Below are 18,440 nucleotides of genomic sequence, written 5' to 3'. Positions count from 1 at the left end.
GCTGTTATCAACCAAACAGCCTCAACAAAATGAATGTATATAAGAAACCTACCAGTGCAGCTGGTGTAATAGCTCAAGCGGTCAAAGCTATGTGCTAATTATATTGCCTTTTACGGTAGTTTGAGCATCATCTTGAATCACTACCATGCTCTTTCTGTCTCCTTTTATCTTAGCCACCTGTCAAAGTTATCCCCTTCTGTCCCAAACTCCTTCATTGTGTATTGTGCCCAATAAACACTTAGATCCGTTTTAAGACGTGCATAGTAGGTTTGAGGGCAGGACAGGAAAATCTTATCAGATGCCTCAAACTATATGTATGTGCTGTAATCTATACTCTTTTCAGAGCCTTGGATTGGAGGAACAGAAGCCTCATTTTATGGCCCTTTTACCCTACTCTGCTATCCTGCTCTGCTAATAATGGGTAGGTAAGTGGGTCTCAACCCCCAGGCACTGTTTAAGGAGCCACTAGCATAGAAGTAGGGAGGCACCTCACTTTCCTGTCCCCTGTTCCCACACTTTCCTTGCATTGGCCCTGGCTGCAGCAGTGAGGCAAGAGAGGGCAGAGCAGCAGAGATGGTACACGGTGCAGGAGCAATGACTAGAAATTAGCTCCTGCGGGAGGTTGTCTCTTCCTTTTTTAGCTGCTGAAGATCCACATTTGAAATGGCCCCTTGACAGTGGCAAAAAAAAAAAGAAAAAAAAAAGGGGATGCGCTATCTCCTGCAGTAGCAAACTTCTGGCTGCTCCTCTTGCACCATGTGTTGCTACCTCCCAGGGCTCCGGACCGACCAGTTAGGCCTCTGCAGGTTGTCTCTTAGCTACTACTGAGAATCCGTCTGTATCTGTCACTGCTATACTGCCCTTGGTGCAGTTCTTTTGTCTGTATCCATCTTGTAATCACCTGCTATTACTATCTATTATTCAGTTCTAATACCTTGAAACTTCCTTCCTTGCAGCACAGTCTCAAGTAGCTGAACATGGATTGTCTGTATATGCTAAACATTTGCCGTAGTTGGGTAAGGTCTCACTCTTTCTTTTCTTGGGTAAGGAGCTTTTGGCTTTGTATGGTTTTTATTAGTGCATTTCTCAGGCCTTGTCTAGGGAAATGTCCCAATTGCCATAGAACACCCTTAATGAGCACTCTCATTTGGAATAAAAGTAGCTAAACTTTGGTTTAATTTAATTGAATTTGAAAAATAATTCATTATATTAGAGGCCATTTTTACTCTAGATCACAATGAATGTGGGGAGTAATAGCTGAATTATTATAATGGTAAAAAAACCAAACCCTTTACTACCTTCTGATTGAGAGGTCTAGGCTCCCTCTACAGTGCACAGAGAGAGTTAGATGTATCAAAATACGCTCGTAGACAGCTAGGAAAATGAGCAAAAGACTAAGGTCACCTAGACCTGTCCAATAAGAACCATTTTTGGGCACTTGATTCAGCAAGGAAGCAAATCTATTTACTTGGGATCCAGAATGCCGTAACTTTTTGTTTAAATAAGTGCCTCCATGTTTCCTTTTAAAGAACTTCAACAGAGCTCAGTAATCCTCTTGGAAAATACCAAGGGTCTGTATTTTATTTAACAGCTTAGGAAGTATAACATTCCCTAGGAGTTTTAACATTGATTCAGGATACAGAATATCCATTTTCAGTGCTCTTTCCTTTGACTGAGGAACTTCAAAACCACATACGCTATCTTCTAAGAGACCATGCTAGAAACTATTTTGCGGGAAGTTGAAACTTGCTACTGGTGAATTTTATCCCACTTTTGAGGAAAGAATTTAAGATTCATTAGGCCGGAAGAGCAAGACTGTCCTGTTTGCTTTGGACTGGGGGGAGGGATGTAGTAAGGGTTAAGGGGTAGAGAGGAGCCCTGACTTCTCTTCCCTGCTCTCAAATTGTTTCTGTATTGAACCACAAGAGAGACAATTTCTCTCTATACCTGGGATCGTGTCAAGAAAGGATGACCCCAAGGCAGCACTCTTATCCCTGTGCCCCCTTTCAAACCACTGCTGGTAGAATTTTATCTAGGGCTCCCAGGAGCCTTCTAAGAGCGTCGCTGAATCCTGAACCAGTTTTCTACTTGCATGCATCTGCCTCATTAATTTGCCAACATGTCATTAAATTCTTTGGACCAAATTCATCCTCCGTGTAAGCTGCGTGAAGGCAGCGGATTTATAGTAGAGATGAATCTGGTCCACTGCCAATAATGGATTCATTCATTTAACACAAATTGGAGGTTTCAGCAGCAATGGTGATTTGACCTAGTTATCTATCTTGTACATTTAGCCTTTCTCATTTATGGTGTGAAGAATAATTGATTAAACTGTGCATTTAGGGATTACCTGTCCCTTTAAGATTAAAGTCTGAGAGATCTACAGGCTTTGCAGCTCAGGAAATCGCACTCCCTGGTGTGACGGGAGAGAGGACTAGTGGGGAATTCTGTGACTCATTTTGGTCGGCTTTACCAGGCATTCCCTGTGCAAGCATGACAAGGAGGCCATGAAGTGAAGAGGCCTTTTGTCACTAAAATAGTTGAGAATTTGCATAAGAGTTTGCAAGGGTGGGGCTGACTCTGCCTATCTTTCTTGTAATGCCAGAAGATGATCTCTCAAACATAATCATGGTCTTTGGATACTTTTACAATAAATAAGAACGGAATTTAAAAGTAATTTTGCTCACTTTTTATTTATATTTGAATTGCCTTGAAATACCTGTATTATAACTGTTAATCCAAGTGTTATAGTAGGCTATGTTACAATATTCACAACGCAGGCTGAAGCTAGATTTATGCGTAGCATAGCAGATCTTTGCATACTTAGCAATGTTAAATATTCATAGTTTCATAGTTAGTAGGGTCAGAAGGGACCTGAGCAGATCATCAAGTCCGACCGACCCCCTGCCATGGCAGGAAAGAGTACTGGGGTCAAACGACCCCAGCAAGGTGATTGTCTAGCCTGGTCTTAAAGACCCCCAGGGTAGGAGCCAGCACCACTTCGCTTGGAAGTTGGTTCCAGCTCCTAGCCGCCCTGACCATGAAGTAGCGCCTCCTGATATCCAGCCTGAATCTACCCTCTGCCAGCTTGTGACTGTTATTTCTAGTCATTCCTGACAGTGTTCGGGGGAACAGGGACTCCCTCAGTGCCTGCTGGTCCCCTCTGACTAGTTTGTGACAGGCCACTAGATCCCCCTCAGCCTTCTCTTGTGGAGGCTGAACAGGTTCAGGTCCCATAGCCTCTCCTCATAGGGCCTGCCCTGCTGTCCCCTGATCATGCAAGTGGCCCTCCTCTGGACCCTCTCCATGCTGTCGACATCCCTCTTGAAGTGTGGCGCCCAGAACTGGATGCAGTACTCCAGCTGCGGCTTGACCAGTGCCGCATAGAGGGGGAGGATCATCTCCCTGGACCTGCTTGAGATGCATCTGTGGAGGCATGACAAGGTGCGTTTGGCCTTCCTGACTGCATCCCCACACTGCCGGCCCATGTTCATCTTGGCATCAGTGATGACTCCAAGATCCTTTCCTATTGTATTAACAGATTACAGAAAGCTTAAAACAATCCATATGGCTAAATATATAAAGCAAGGATGGAATCATGTCTTTGTAATCACAGTGCTTAGTGTGGAACAACAGAGAATGTTAATGGCATTTGCAGTACATGCTGAAGGGAATTAGTTTAACTATCACACAAATGTAAAAAGTCTTGGATTTGAAAAATAAAGTCGATCTCTGCATAAAGGAATCTGATATCAATGCTTTCCATTGGCTTTTCCCTCTAATGCACCTCTGCCACCATTATCTTAGGGTCTGTGTTTTTAACTAGTATTAGGAACTCCTGTTTATCTACATGTTTTAGTTTTTGCTCAGGTCTTGGCAAGAGCCACTTGTTTTGGGCAGGCTTCCACTATTTTTAGCTGTCTCACTACATAAAGGGGCTTAACTATGCTTTTCCTTTACCCAGAGGAATGTCCTTAACCAGGCTTGTGATTGACTTTGGATCAAAGCCTCTATTGGTGGTGTAGGCATTAATACTTTTTAGCTTTGAATATGTGCATAAATACAGTGTGCGCACAGACACAAACACACCCTAAATATCTCTGTGCTTTTGTTTAATCAGAGGAGCTTTTCAGTCATGTCATCTACTACTGTTCTGGCTATGCAGAATAATAGTAGGAAAGGTGATTTCAGAGTGGTCATATCAGCAGGGATCTGCCATTTTCTGTTTGCTGTGGAAAATGCAGCAAAACACAGATTTTCTTCTTCAAAGAAAAAAAATGTATTTTTCCTTTTCAAAGGAGAAAAATGTAGATTTTATCTTTTAAAAGAGAAAATTGTGGATGTTCTTTGGTAAAGGAGAAAGACCTGGAAAACCATGGCTTGCTTCTTGCAGGTTGGCAGAGTTCTAGCCTGCAAGGGGCTGGGGGGAATGGGATGCAGAGGGCAGGAGGTGCCATGTCTATGTGTGCAAGCACAAATGCAGGTGACAGCCAGGCAGTATGGTGGAGAGCAGCTCCTGCAGCTTCCTCCAGGTAAGTCTCTGTGGTTGGGGGACATGGGTGATGCGTTGGGGGGGCATGTGCCCCCCTCCATTTTTCTAATCCCACAGCAGGGTGTGGGGCTGCAGCCTGGCCAGACCAGCTCTGGGCAGGTGCTACTTCTGTGGCCCAACAAGGGGGATGTAGTGTGGGTGAGAGCACTGTACCACCATGGCAGCCAAGGTGAGGTACTCCCTGCCCAGCCAGCAGCAGTGGGGGCCACAACTCTGCACTGTCACCACCATGCTTCACCTTGGTGGCCATGGTGCTTCCTTTTGCACCAGGTCCCATCTGTTGATCTGTGGAGGTGGCTCCTGGCCAGGATGCAGCCCCACACACTGCTGTGGGTACAAAAATCTGAGGGGTCATGTGCCCCTCCTGCCCCCCTGTGCCCACCCCCCCCTTTCTCATGCACCCATACCAACCCCATATACCCATGCCATTCCTCACACACTGGGTGTCTGGGGTCTGGGGGCAGCAGATCAGGAGTGAGGGGCACCAGCAGGGCTGGGGGGTAGGGGGCTGTGGGTTTGGAGTGAGGGGCAACAGCATTGGCAGGGGCAGGGCACTGGCACATGAGGGCTGCTCATCACCACAAAGCAGTGAGGGGGGTGGGGAGCAGCAGATGGACCCATACCCTGATGAGTGAAAGGGGCAGGGGGAGCTCTGATTTTTTCTATGCTAACTGCCCCCCTGCAAAAAACAAAACAAAAACAAAAATCAAATGCTAAAATATATAGGTATTAAGAATTAATTTTATTATACTGATTAAGGCACTGGTAGGCTTCCCAACTGCTTTTAAAATTGCAAATACATCAATAAAACGTGTTCAACTGATACCTATATATATTCATATCACTTATATATTGTGTGTGTATGGTGGCAGTTCATTTTAATCATGGAAAAAATTGTATTTTGGGTTTTTGGCAGAGTCCAGCCTGCAAGGGGCTGCTTGGGGCTGGGGAAGTGGGACATAGGGGATGCCACATGCATGTGTGCACATGTGACTAGGCAGCAGTGGAGATTTTCTCCCCCAGCTGTCCGCAAGTAAATCCATGTTGGGGGCAGATAGAGGTGGCCACAGTGAGGGAGGGAGTAGGGCAGGGTTGGTGGCTGGTGCTGGGACTGGGAGCACTGCCCAGCCAGGAATGCATGGCCATGGAGCGCAGTGGCAGGAGTGGAGCAGAGCCACAGGTGGCTCATCACAGGGGTTGGCAGTCAGGGTGGCTCCCTATCTTTGTGCACTCCCAGGGATGGGTTGGGCACCAGAGATGTCCCAATGGTGGGGAGGACCATGGGGGGGGGGCATGTGTTCCCCCAGATTTGCGCATGGAGTAGGGGAGTATGTGAGCTACCTACTGTAGGGCTTGGGGCTTCCTACCCTACTGTTCTTTCCCCAGGGGCCTCCACAGCTCAGCAGGCAGGACCTGGCACAGGAGGGCAGAGTGGGGTGGGAGGCTTAGTGCAGCTGCTGCTGGGGGCCTTGCGCTGGTCTTGTCACCATTGTAATTTATCCCTTGGCTGCCCACAACAAGGTGGGGGTGGGGTGGGGGCACAACTCTGCAGTGGTGGCAGAGACTCAGTGCTGCTGCCATAACCATCAGGAGCTCTATGCCAACTGTGCTGCCATAGTGAGGTGCCCCTCACCCACCTGGCCCCTGCTGTTGTTCAGTGGGCAGGGAGCACTCTGGTATGGCAGTGCCGTTGGTACAGAGCTTCTGGTGCTGGTGGCACTGAGCAACCCCTCCCCACTCCCTCCTCCCACTCTGGGTCACGGAGGCCCCTATGTGGGAGCGAGGGGGGATGGGGTGGTGGGTTTGTGGGTCAGGAATGAGGGACACCAACAGGGCTTGGTTGTGGGGGGGCATGTAGCTTTGGAGTTGGGTGCAATGGTATTGGCAGGGGCAGGGCAGGGCAGTGCACTAACATATCAGGACTGCTCAGCACCACGAAGCAGTCAAGGGGAACAGCCACAGCTGGACCCACATCCTGGTTAGTGAAGAGGGCAAGGATGCTTTGATTTTTTCCATGATAAAATACCCCCAAATCAAACGCCAAAATATATATAATGTAGAACGTATTTTATTATAATGATTGAGGCACTGGTAGGCTTCCAAGTTGATTTAAAATTGTAACTATATTGATAAAATACTGTGGTCAACTGATACCTATATATATACTCAGAGTATTTTGGATTTTTGTCAGAAAGTGCAATTTTCAAACAGAGAAAACCAGGATCTCTGCATTAGCTTTTAAATGCTTTTAACTAACTTTCTTTTTATTAGTATATTTAAATATATTTTTTCATGAATTTCATACTTTCTGGGGGATCGATGGCGTTTGGGACCTCTTGTCAACTGATTGCAGTACCATTTGTAATCTCTGTGTAGGATGTACTAATATCTCCTCTACTGTACTCTATGCTAGTGTCTGTTATCCAGCGAGGAGTTGGGATGTTGGAAAGGTGCAATAGCTTATTCTCTTGGGTTCTTGTAGGGCCCACCTATTTTAAAATCTGAGTACATCACAGTCTACATAGTGTAGAACAGTGTAGAAGACTCTGAAAGGAAGTGGTATCATCCTCGGTGTGCAGATAGGATTCATTTACCTGGGGACCTGAAGAACAGATTCACTTGCCCAAGGTCATATAAGATGTCTTAGTGGCACAGGAATCATACCTGGGTCTCTTGAATTTCAAACTAGTACCCTAACTCTTAAAGCAACATGTCATATTACTTCTCATATTCTTCACCAGTCCCCTGATTACATTCCTTTTAAGTGCTACTGGAGTAAGCTCACATCATGCAACCTGACAGCTACTGGGATATGCCTACCTTGTTTCTCCAGTGTTTCTGTGAAGGCTTACTCTTCTTGAGCATGCCTTACTCGCTTCCTCTCATATGATCCAGAAATGTGTCAATGCAGCAATTCAAGGTGTACCCTCCATAGCCACTGATGAGGCCTCTACCTTCTGCACAGTTGAAAGAAGCCACAGAGGACTGTGTCATTGGAGTGGTTTCACTTGTGCAGTCCTGGTTTTGGTGCATCTGAGTAAGAGTGGACAAAAAGGACAGGCTTAAAGGAATCCCTCTACAAACCTGTCAGAGCTGTATCATGGATTGCATCCCTTCATTACCAGGTGTGTTATGTAATGGGCCTAACAGCGCTTTTCCTTTGGGGTCCTATAGACACTGATAGTAAGCAGTGCTATAGAAGAAGCTTTTTAAAATAGCACTTTGCCAAAAGGGACACAGTGACCACAAAAATGGATTTAAAGCAACTTTTGTTTTACCTGTGCTTGGCTTTCCCCTCAGACCCTTAGCCTGACTTAGTCTTAGCACTCCTTCATCCTCCCTTTCTTTCAAGGAACAACTTATAGCATACTTGTGCTAACCCTTTGTTTCAGTTTCTGTGTCAACCTGCCAATGCTGACAGCTTCCCCTCCTTGTCTGTCAGGCTCAGAGTTGGGGCCTTGTTATACCTTATTCTGTAAATTGAACAAATGTTAATTGGCTTAGTGTTTGGCTTAGTGGAGCAGTCACACCTTAAGGTGAAAAATAATCTCTGACTGTCCTTCCCCTGCACAGCTGTGACTTGCCACTTGCGGCTTGGTGAGCAGAGGCAGGACTAGGAGCTAGGGGTAAGACCGGCTGGCTGCCCCTGCCGCAGAACAAGCACCATGGCCACGCAACACACAATGGTCATGGTGTCTTAGGTGGTGGCCAGCAGCCTGGCCAGAAGCAGCATGGTGGTGTGAGCTCCGGGGGAGAAGGGTGGGGGGGAAGGATTGGGCCCCCAGGACCTGGTGGACACGTGCTTTAGTAGGATCAGGCAGCTGGAGCAGGGTGGAGCTTGGTGGCAGCAGTGCGGCCAGTTCCTGCAAACTGTGCACTCTGCTGGGCTGTGCAGAGTCTGGCTGCTGGCTCCCCTGCCTGGCTCATCTGGCAGCAGCCGCAGTTGGCAGGTGCCTGAGGCACTTGAACACCCCCATAACAGCCAGGCAGCTCTGGGCATGGAGTGCAGGGCTTGGCTTTACCTGTCCAGGCTGGGGCTGCACAGAACAGGTGAGGAGTCTGTGCCACTCACAGAGACCTCTGAAGCCTGGTGGGGATGGGGAGACCCATCCCTGAACCCTCTTTCTCCTTAAGTATGTTCCTGGACCGGGACTAGGAGGCCAAGGCAGGAACAGCTCACTGCTCCCACTGGGCAGAGCCAGCACCACAGCCTTGGAGCTCATGCACTCTGTGCAGGCCCAGCAATCTGGGGGAAAAAATGTTTTTGGGGGGTGGGCATACAAGTGGGACTTCCTGGCCCCCAGGACTTGGAAAGCATCTGTGAGTGGCGCAGCCTCTCCACCTGTTCTGTACAGCCCCGGTCTGGGTTGACAGCACTGGGCCCTGAGCTCTTCTTAGCTGTGCCCAGCTGCTGCAGGGTGGTCAGGGGCTTGAAGTTCCTGCAGCTGCTGCTGGGCAAGCCAGCTGGGTGGAGCTGGCAGCTGGACCCTGCATAGCCCAGCAGAGTGTGGGGTCAGTGGAAACTGGCCTCAGGCTGGCATACTGCAGCCACGAAGCTCTGCCTTGCTCCGTAGCCCAATCCTGAGAGTATGTGTGCCCAGGTCCTCGGGGCACAGGCACTGGGTGGGGGATGTGCTGCAGCAGAGTGTGAGGCTGGGCACAGGTTCAACTGCAGGTCTTAGCAGAAGGGGTGAGTACCAGCCTGCCACTTCTTGCAGGTGCTGTCGCCTGAGTCTGGCCCAGGCATTCAGAGCAGTGAGCTGGTCTGGGAGACATTGCAGCTGCTGGGCATTCAAGAACTGCAGCCCTGGCAGGGGCAGAGGTGCTGTGCTCAGGTCTGCTGCACCCTGGCATGCTTACTCACCCTGGTTTAGGAGGGGCCACTGCATCCTGGGATGCTGGATCCTGGATTTCAACTTGGGCTGTGGAGACCCAGAATAGCTGAGGGGTGTGGCCATATCTTAATGGAACAGGAGCAAAATTAGGCAGATTAGAGATGCACCTACCTTAAAGTGGTGTAACTTTAAAATGAATGAGTGCTTAAAACAATTTAAAGATGTTAACGTGAAGCCAATCCAGGGGTTAAAAGCTCCAGAACTTGCCTAAAATTGTGTAACAAGATCTTTCAATTCCTTTAATTTTGCTGATGACTGGTAGTAGCAGTTCTCAGTAATGGCCCCATTGTTTTCTAAGCGGTTTTAAAAGCGTGGAGCTGAATCTTACTTATTTCTTGATCCTTGATTCATTTCTTCCTTAAACCAACCCCCATCTCCATTTGGATGTAACCCTTTCAATTCAAAGTCCCCAAGCAAATTAAATGGAGAAACTAAGGGTTCTTACTCAAAATAAATTATATAGGCATTTTCTCAGTTTATCACACATCCTTCCTCTCAACACCGATACAACAGTTCCTGAAAATATCACTATTAATTCCACAGAGGTAGCTGAGACCTTGGAATCTCAGGCATGATTCATTATCCAACAGCTCCATCTATATCGCCTTCTCTTTTCACTTTTTTTAGTGTGGACAACCACAAACACCTCACTTGAACCTTGTAACAGAGGCAGACTGGAGAGGCTAGGATATACCCCTTCCTCCAAAGAGACTTTTGCCAACTTTTTAGAACTTTGACTAAGATTCTGTGGAAGTTAGGAAGGACTGAATTTGGGTCATTGCATTTGTACGGTCCTGCATTCAATAATGGATTCAAAAGTTGATTGAATGAAAGGGCTGTAGGGATCAAAGAGTCATTGTCAGTGATTCATAACAATATCCCTATGTGTGAAAAATGTCATGGGAATTCAGCCTAATCCATTGTGTGTGTGTGGGGGGGGTTTTTTTTTTCTTCTTCTTAAGAGAAGAGCATACTGAGATCCTCTACTGTTCCTGTTTTTAATAGTATTTGTATGAAATGTATTTTGAGGGGCTCTTCAGGACTGCAACATTCTATATATATGAGGGGCTTAGTCTGTCTGTGTGTCTTTCCGTAATGCTGTTGGAGGCATGGGTCCAGCCAGCCTCAAGAATGATGGTAGGAATGAAGTGTTGCAATGACAGTGGGGACAGAGCGGGGAGGGGGGCATGGGGATGGTTGCAGAGTGGGGAGGAGACTGATGGCAGGGATGGGGGGATGGAGCGGGGGGCAAGGCCAGTGCTGCTGGCCTCGCCCCGCTCCTTCCCCTACCCTTGCAGCCCTGCTCATTGGAGGTGGCAGCAGTGATGACGCAGGCTGGTGGTGGAGGTGGGCAGAGGGGATGGTAGAGATGGAGTGGGATGGTGGAGCACCACCATGATGGCAGAGATGAAGAGGGTGGAGTGTGGGGGCCGTAGCCAGTGCCACTGGCCTTGCCCCTGTTCCTTGGAGGCAGTGGCAGTGTGGGTTGGTGGTGGCATGATGCTGGCCTTGCCCATCCCCACTTTCATTCTTGATGGGCAGTTTGCTAGTACAAGTATATATTTACAATAGATACTTAGTGTAAGCAGCTAAAACTCAGCAGTTATCCCAATACTTACGTCCTTTTTTTAAGTAGAGACCAGAGTGAGTGGGGAGTTCACTCTCTCACCTTCCTTCACTGTAAGCTTGGTGTAAGGAAATGGGTTAGCAGGGAAAAGGGAACCTTTCAGGACCAAGGAGCAGTGAACCTACAAGCTTACAGGGGAGTTTCCTAGGGAAGGTCTGCTTGGAGAGAGGGACAGGAAGAGGTAGGCAGCAGATTAAAGAGATCCAAAGAGATGGCTGAAGGATGTTGCAATGCTAGAGCCACTGCCAGCTCTTTCTCTGCTTGCACCTGGGAGGTGTCTATCCAGGCAGGGCTGCTCACTTCACTGTTGAAGCTTCCACCCAGGCCCTGATTTGGCACTGTGGCTCACAAGTGCCTTCCAATGACTGCCAGGTGGGGGAGTGTCTATGATGTGAGCTTGCCAGCAGATCAAGGAAAGTGATTCTTTCCCTGTAGTCTACTGATTAGACCACATCGGGAGTACTGTGTCCAGTTTTGGGTCCCCAACTAGAGAAAAGATATGGACAAATTGGAGACAGTCCAATGCAAGGCAATAAAAATGGTTAGGGGGCTGGGCCACAGGACTTCCGAGGAGAGGCTGAGGGAATTGGGCTTATTTAAACTGTACAAGAGAAGACTGGGGGGAGGGGTTTAATAGTAGCTTTCAGCTACCTGAAGGGTGGTTACGAAGAGGTTGGAGCTAGGCTGTTCTCTCGGAGGTGGCAGAAAACAGAATGAGGAGCAATGGTTTCAGGTTGCAGCAGGAGAAATTTAAGTTAAATATTAGGAAAAACTTTTTCACTAGGAGGGTAGTAAAACACTGGAACAAGCTATCCAGAGAGGTGGTGGACTCTCCATCCTTAGAAGATCTAAAGGTCTGGGTAGATAAAGACTTGGGTGGGATGATCTGGTTAGGGATAGCCCTGCCTTGAGTGGGGGTTTGGACTAGATGACCTTTTGAGGTCCCTTGCACCCCTAATTTTATGATTTTAAGTGATAAGTCTTCTTTTGAAGCTGTGGATGAATCTTAAACTAGTTTTTTTATTTAATTTTATTTTTCTGTTTAACCATTTAACTGAAAAATCATTTACTTACAGAGCCGTAATAATAATTGTATACTGCGTTGTGACCATGACTTCCTAACACATTGTGAAAAAGATTAATCTCTAATGCAGCGATGTCCAAACTTTCATACCCTCAAGCCAGATGAGTGGTACAGAGTCAGTCCATGGGTTGAATCTGGTTCGTGGGTCCAGTGTGGTGCATGGAGCTGGTCCAGTGTGGTGCATGGAGCTGACCCAGTGCACAGCCCTAGCTCCACATACTGCATCAGGGCCTGTATCAAATTGCACCCAGGACCCTGGCTCCATGCACAGGGCCATGTCATATTACCTGCAGGACTTTGAATTTTGGTGACAGGGAAGGGCTGTTAATTGCCACTGTTCTTCCATTGCAAATTTCTGGATCCCTGGAGAACCCCATGAGTTGGATGACATGGCTTTTCAGGCTGAATCTGCCCCATGGGCCAGAGATTGAGTTTTAAAATGTATTATTTAAATATTTTTATTTAAATTTTAAAACATATTGGATAATACATTTTGAATATGACCTGCTCACCTAGTCTAGGTATACTCACTTGCATCCAACAGTTCCATTAATTAAATGTTAAGAATGGACCAACTCTTAATTCTTGGGAACTAGAGGAGCTCATAGTAGAGCCCACCATGCACCATCCCTCAGCTTAATGGATTTCTTAGTTTTTTTTACAGTCCAAGCCTAGAGCAAATATGGAGATCTTGCCGTTAGAGATTCTGGATGCAGATTTGGTCTGCAGACTAATCAAAACATGCTTTGGGGATTGTGATGGTTTAGCCACAGGATTTTTCAGTCCTCCTTTCATGTGCTTGTAACCTCAAACTGCATAGAAAATTTTCCCTGAGGATATGAGTCTTTAAGATTCTCGTTCTCTGCTCCAGTTCAGGAAAGCACTTTAGCTTCTGCTTAGACTGAATGCAGTGGCACTGCTGATGCTTAGGCTAAGCATTTGTTTGTTTTTTACTGCATTAGACCACAGTGCTCGGTTTCTTGTTGGATCAAGTTCTTGCTCATCTAAGATTAAGTTATGTGAACAGATCAAACAGATCTTGAGAGAGAACAGAACAAAATTTGTTTCATTTGAAAGCAACCTCCCCCCTGAAGCCATTATGACTCAAAACTACAACTTTAAAGAAGTATCTCTAGTGATATTAATCATAGCTTACCGACCTTGCATGCAAATAAGTAATCCTGTGACATTAATACACAGAGGGTGAGATGACCAAAATAATTAAAAACAGGTTGCATTAAAAAAAATAGTCCGTGTAAGCAGTGCCATTTGTGAACTGAGATGGATGGCTACTGGAGTGCCACACTGCTGTCAAAAAATCTCTTTCCTTTAAGTGCTGACCAGTGAAAAGGGAATCATCCCATTTTAATTTAGCGGGAATGCTTCACTTTTCAGTGGGTGTCACCATGAGGAAGCGTGTTGAAGAAGCTGATGAAATTTGTGAGCGATTTCCAAATAAAAATGCCACTTAGCCTGCTTTTGTGTACTGCCCACACTGGGTATCACAAAATATGTTTTAACAGATTGGATTGAAGGATTCTACCTGGATAATTGACACTCGGCTTCAAACTAAGGTTCTTTGTAATGGGTAAAGGGGGTAATAATCCCATTTCTTGCCAGTAAGAAAAGCAGACAAAAATGTATGTTGTACAAACATTTTAATGCGTTCTCCACAGTAAGCTTCCATCTTTTTACTCATGATTTTTTAAATTTATTCTAGGAGTCTTAGGTTGCCGTTTTATAGCTTTTCTACCATTACTAATAATATACCTAATTCCTGGAAACACTTTAATAGCCAAAACATTCGTGGTCATGATAGCTATGTGACTTCTAACTTAGATTTTTTTTTTCCTTTAGGCTCATTAAATAGTTTCTATTGCAATGAAAGCATAAATAACATAAGAAAATCAAGGTCTTGTGGAACGATCCTAATGGTTTAGTAAAAAAGTACAGGTATGTTCCCTGGCAAATCTTACTGACAGTCAGTTGTTGGCACTTATTTTACTTGCAAATTACGAGGTAAATGATACCTCGGAGAAAAATATTAAGTAACTAGCCATTACTTGGCAGTAATATCCATAGCAACCATTTTTAGTACAAAGTGATTTTACAGTCTGCCTGTAATTATATACCTAGCTTCCTTTGATAACTTTTTACAAAAATGCAGTGAACTGATAAGTCTTTAGAAAAAAGCTGGAGATTTCCAGGGAAGGCTTAGCTTGTAGAGCACCAACGAAGACTGGCATTTCAAGGAGGAAACAAAGAGGTTTTGAGGTAGGTGGCTTCACTCCTCATTTTCAAGTTTCTAGAGATTTGTGCCTAAATAACCAACGAGTATGTATTGCACAATAAGATTTGTACGTGAAATCGTTGTTTATAACATCTTAGCACACAGGTTAGCCTAGGAGTAGCATAGAGCAGCATTGTCCTGGTTTTTTTGGTTTGATAGCAAAATGTTTAACCATACTGAAGATCTGAAAATGCTGAATGTTACTTCATAATGTTTATATCAGTGTGATTTCAGAAATTGTTAATTGACAGGAACAGCTAGATAATTTTCAGTATAATACTACACGGGTAAAATGTAGCTGTTCCTAGGAAAATTACCATTGGTTTATTTTTTAAATGTTCCTGAGAAACCGTAGAAAAATGTGTAAAGCATGAATAGTACCATACAGACATTAAAAGCCTTTTCTAAAATGCTTTTACCCTACCAAAACCAACATATTTGTTTCATAGCTTTACTCTGTCTTAGACTGTAGCTGTTCTGAGACCGACCTTTTTACATAAGTTATTAAATTTCCCGTTTGTCTTTCTGGTGGTGGGTTTATCAAAGGAAATAGAAGAAGGACAGGAAAAGTCACTTGGAGTTTATGGAGAAGTGAATCAAAATGAAAGTGTTCTTAGGTCATTTTTTTCCCCCTCAGTATTGACAATTAATGTGACACATGTGTACCAGTCTAAGGGGTAATATGGTACTATATCCACTGGCATAAACTGTATTTTGTTCTTTGTTTTAAAAAAAAAAAGTGACTGTACTGTGGGTCAGCCTGTCTTATCAGGTAAATAGCATGTAACCCATGAAAAATGCAGCTACTGTTGTTGGTGTATTGATCTGGATTCTGGAAATTAGTTTTAATCAGTTTTGTTACCATCCAGTTAAACATTTAATGGTATCATGTTGTTTTTCACACAAGATTGAGCAGTTGGCTCTGCAGCCCAAACACTGCAACAGTAGGTGTTTGTTCATGATGGCACAGTTCCTTACTTTTAATTCTGTTTCTCTTGGGATCTTGTCAGAGATGAACATCTGGTATGTTTCCCCTTGTAAACTGCATACCGTGACAGCGAGCATGCATAGCAAAACACTAATACTAATAAAAGAAGCAATTTATTTTGAATATTCCATACACACGTGTGAATAAGGTGTGCCTTGCTTTCCTGGTGTAGAGACTGTGGGGAAAAAAATAATATTTCAATGCAGAAATAGTCACAATCTGGGTAGTGCAAACCTTCTACAGCAACTCTGCCTTTTACCCCACTTGCACTTTCCTACTGTAGCTGCATCAAATTTAATTCCCTGTCTTCTGTTCATAGCTGCCACTTCTACCCCCAGTTCATACTCTGTGACTTCTACTGCTTTATTAATATGAAGCTTATGCTACTATTTCTGTTGCATCTGATCCATAACCTTATTATTTCCAGTGCATATAGAAAACAATATTGACACAGCTCATTAGAGCAGAGGTTTTGTCCTATATCATTCAACAAAATATGTCTTTAGTATAAGGAGGTAGGGTAGATTCACACCTTTTAAATTAACCAAAGTTGATGTGGTCTATTTAATTCATCTGAGCATGGTGCAGTCCTTGAGCAGAGAGATGTAGTTAGCCATGTTAGTCTGAAATCAAGGAGAAGGCAGGGTAGATTTTCACTTTCTAGGCTACCCTTATAGACTTTGGTTAGTCTTTAGGGGTGAGACTACATTTTACAATTAGAGGGCATTAAGAGCACTTCAAACTTGAACAGTTGCACATACAGGTTCTTTAACAAATGGTAAGTGCCCTCTATGCATCTTAAAGTTATGCCAGTTTGGGTTAGAATTCTTTTTTGAGCTGTGCTACCTAGCTCAAGTTAAATTAACTTCTCCTGTTCACCTGAGATAAAATCATCAAGTTGAAGCCCTCCAGTATACCAGGAGCAGTAGCTCCTCCATGGAGCTCTTGCCATAGGCACATATATCTGGACTATTTCATAGCTGCACGCAAAAGCTGCCTTTTCAGGTATTCGCCAGGGTCTACCTCTGACGACAATCTTGAGTGCACCAGGTTGCAGCCCCCTTGTCAGCCCCTCAAGAACCTCTTACTGAGGTTCTGGCTGTACTACTCCACATACCTTTTTGTTTATTCATTCCCCATCCATGGCCCCACCAAGTCCCAGGGCCTCCTTAGTCAACCTTTTCTTGGCCCTTGCAATGCTGGCGATATACCTGACCAGGAAGAAGGACTTGGCTCAGAGGACCCCCAGTGATTTGTCCCTCATTAATTCATGTATCTAGGCAGAGTTTCACTGAACAGCACCCACTGGCTCCTTGCACTTGTTCAGGGGCCATTCAGTGCTGTACTCGGGGTCCCCCCTCGGAGCACTTGTTATTTACCTTTGACCCTCACTCCTCTCCCTGTTTTCATTTGGGTTGTCCATCTGGTACACACTTAGTGACCCCTTTAATAATAGGGGGGCTAGCAATCTTTTTGTGGGCTGATGCCCACTTTCCCCTGTCAGGGAAAATTTTCACTTGACTGCTGAGTTGAACTGGCTGATATGAGCATGCGCCATGGAGACAGGCCTAGCAAGTGCCCCCTTCATGACCTGCAGGACTGTTACTCAAGCCTGACCTACTTTTAGTAAAGCGCAGGCCCAGTTGTCACAGAGAGCTTGCTGCTGAGCATGCCCAGTAATTGATTGGAATGAGGTAACCTCTCTAGAAAGTTCTGACTACCACGCAGCCCGATTGGTTGAAGGACTGCTTTAAAATGATCAGTGAGCCCTTCCTTCAGGGGAAGACTTACAAAGCTGAGGACAGAGGCTGGTCTCAGTGACAGCTCCTCAGCGAGGCCACATGGCCTGTTAGTCTCTCCTCCATAGCTGACTCTCGATACATCTCTATTCTGATCACGTATTGTGTACCGGTTCCCTGGCTTTGGACTTTTGGCTTGATTCTTACCTCGACCTCAGATTACCCTGATGGTCCAACCTTCAATCCCAGCGTTCTGCTTACCTGGCTTCCATTTGATCTCAGCTTTGTATACTGACTACGTTTCATCTCTACTCACCTCGGCTAGTTGCATCTCGGCTGCATTTCACCGCGACGTGTTACAGTTTTTTTGTGTTTATAACCGGGTTATAAACTGTCGACCAGCCCTGAGACTATCCAACGGGCAGCCGCACCTATCCCATTAGGGGTAGATAGCAAGGGCTCATTGGGGAACCTCGTGGGCCAAAAGATCCCTTTGTTGTTTGTCTGTTTACTACTGTAACTGAAGAATCACCGTGCCTATGCTCCACAAAGCATAAGTCAATAAATCTACCTTGTTAGTTACCAACACGCCTCTGTGCTGCTCAGAACTCTTCCGCCGTTAATCCCAACCTGTTCGTGAGATTTTTCCAATTGCCACCCTGTTCTACTGTGACCCCTGGGACCTTCACGAGGGGGTATCCCAACATCCCTGTATATAACAAATAGGACACTGCTCCCAGGAGGCACTGCTCCCAGGAGGACTAGCTACCTTTCAGGACTCTATGGCCCTGTACAGCTGTGGGTAGCTGGGCACAGGTGTGAGGGGGAGAGGACAGTGGAGCCAGGGGAAGGAGTGGGGAGAGGGCGGAAGAAGTGGCTGGCATGGTCCTGCCAGGCTGCTGTCCCCTCTAACCTCTAAAATGCTGCCCATACTTCCTGGAATACAGCCTGTTGACCCAGTCACACCTTTTCATCCCCTGTGTTCCCCACCTCCTAAGTTGCCCCCTCTGCCCCTCCAGCACTCACTCCACACCCTGGATCACCACCTTGCTGCCCTGATCAGTCTGAGACTGCTGTAATTGAAGCGTTAGATGGGAGAAGGGGTAGCCAGGTAAGGAGCTTTTGGGGAAATTGTGGGACCTTGTCGGAGCTTAGTGTGGGGTTGGTGTGGACTGCAGGTAGCCTGGGAGCAGGCAGGGAGGGAGAGGTCTTCTACTGCCTCCACTGTCAGACTGATAAGGCCAGCAGGGTGGCAATCTGTGGGT

At 45.8% G+C, this 18,440-nt stretch overlaps 1 pseudogene; it reads left to right on the top strand.

Moving 5' to 3' along the window:
• Nucleotides 1-4,477: 4,477 nt before the first annotated feature.
• The window catches only part of LOC109308269, a 146,715-nt pseudogene continuing 132,752 nt past the window's right edge, over nt 4,478-18,440 (top strand).

The sequence above is a fragment of the Crocodylus porosus genome, unplaced genomic scaffold (genome assembly GCF_001723895.1).
Source record: "Crocodylus porosus isolate Cpor-Errol unplaced genomic scaffold, CroPor_comp1, whole genome shotgun sequence".
NCBI lineage: Eukaryota > Metazoa > Chordata > Crocodylia > Crocodylidae > Crocodylus > Crocodylus porosus.
This window is presented reverse-complemented; position numbering and strand designations above follow the sequence as displayed.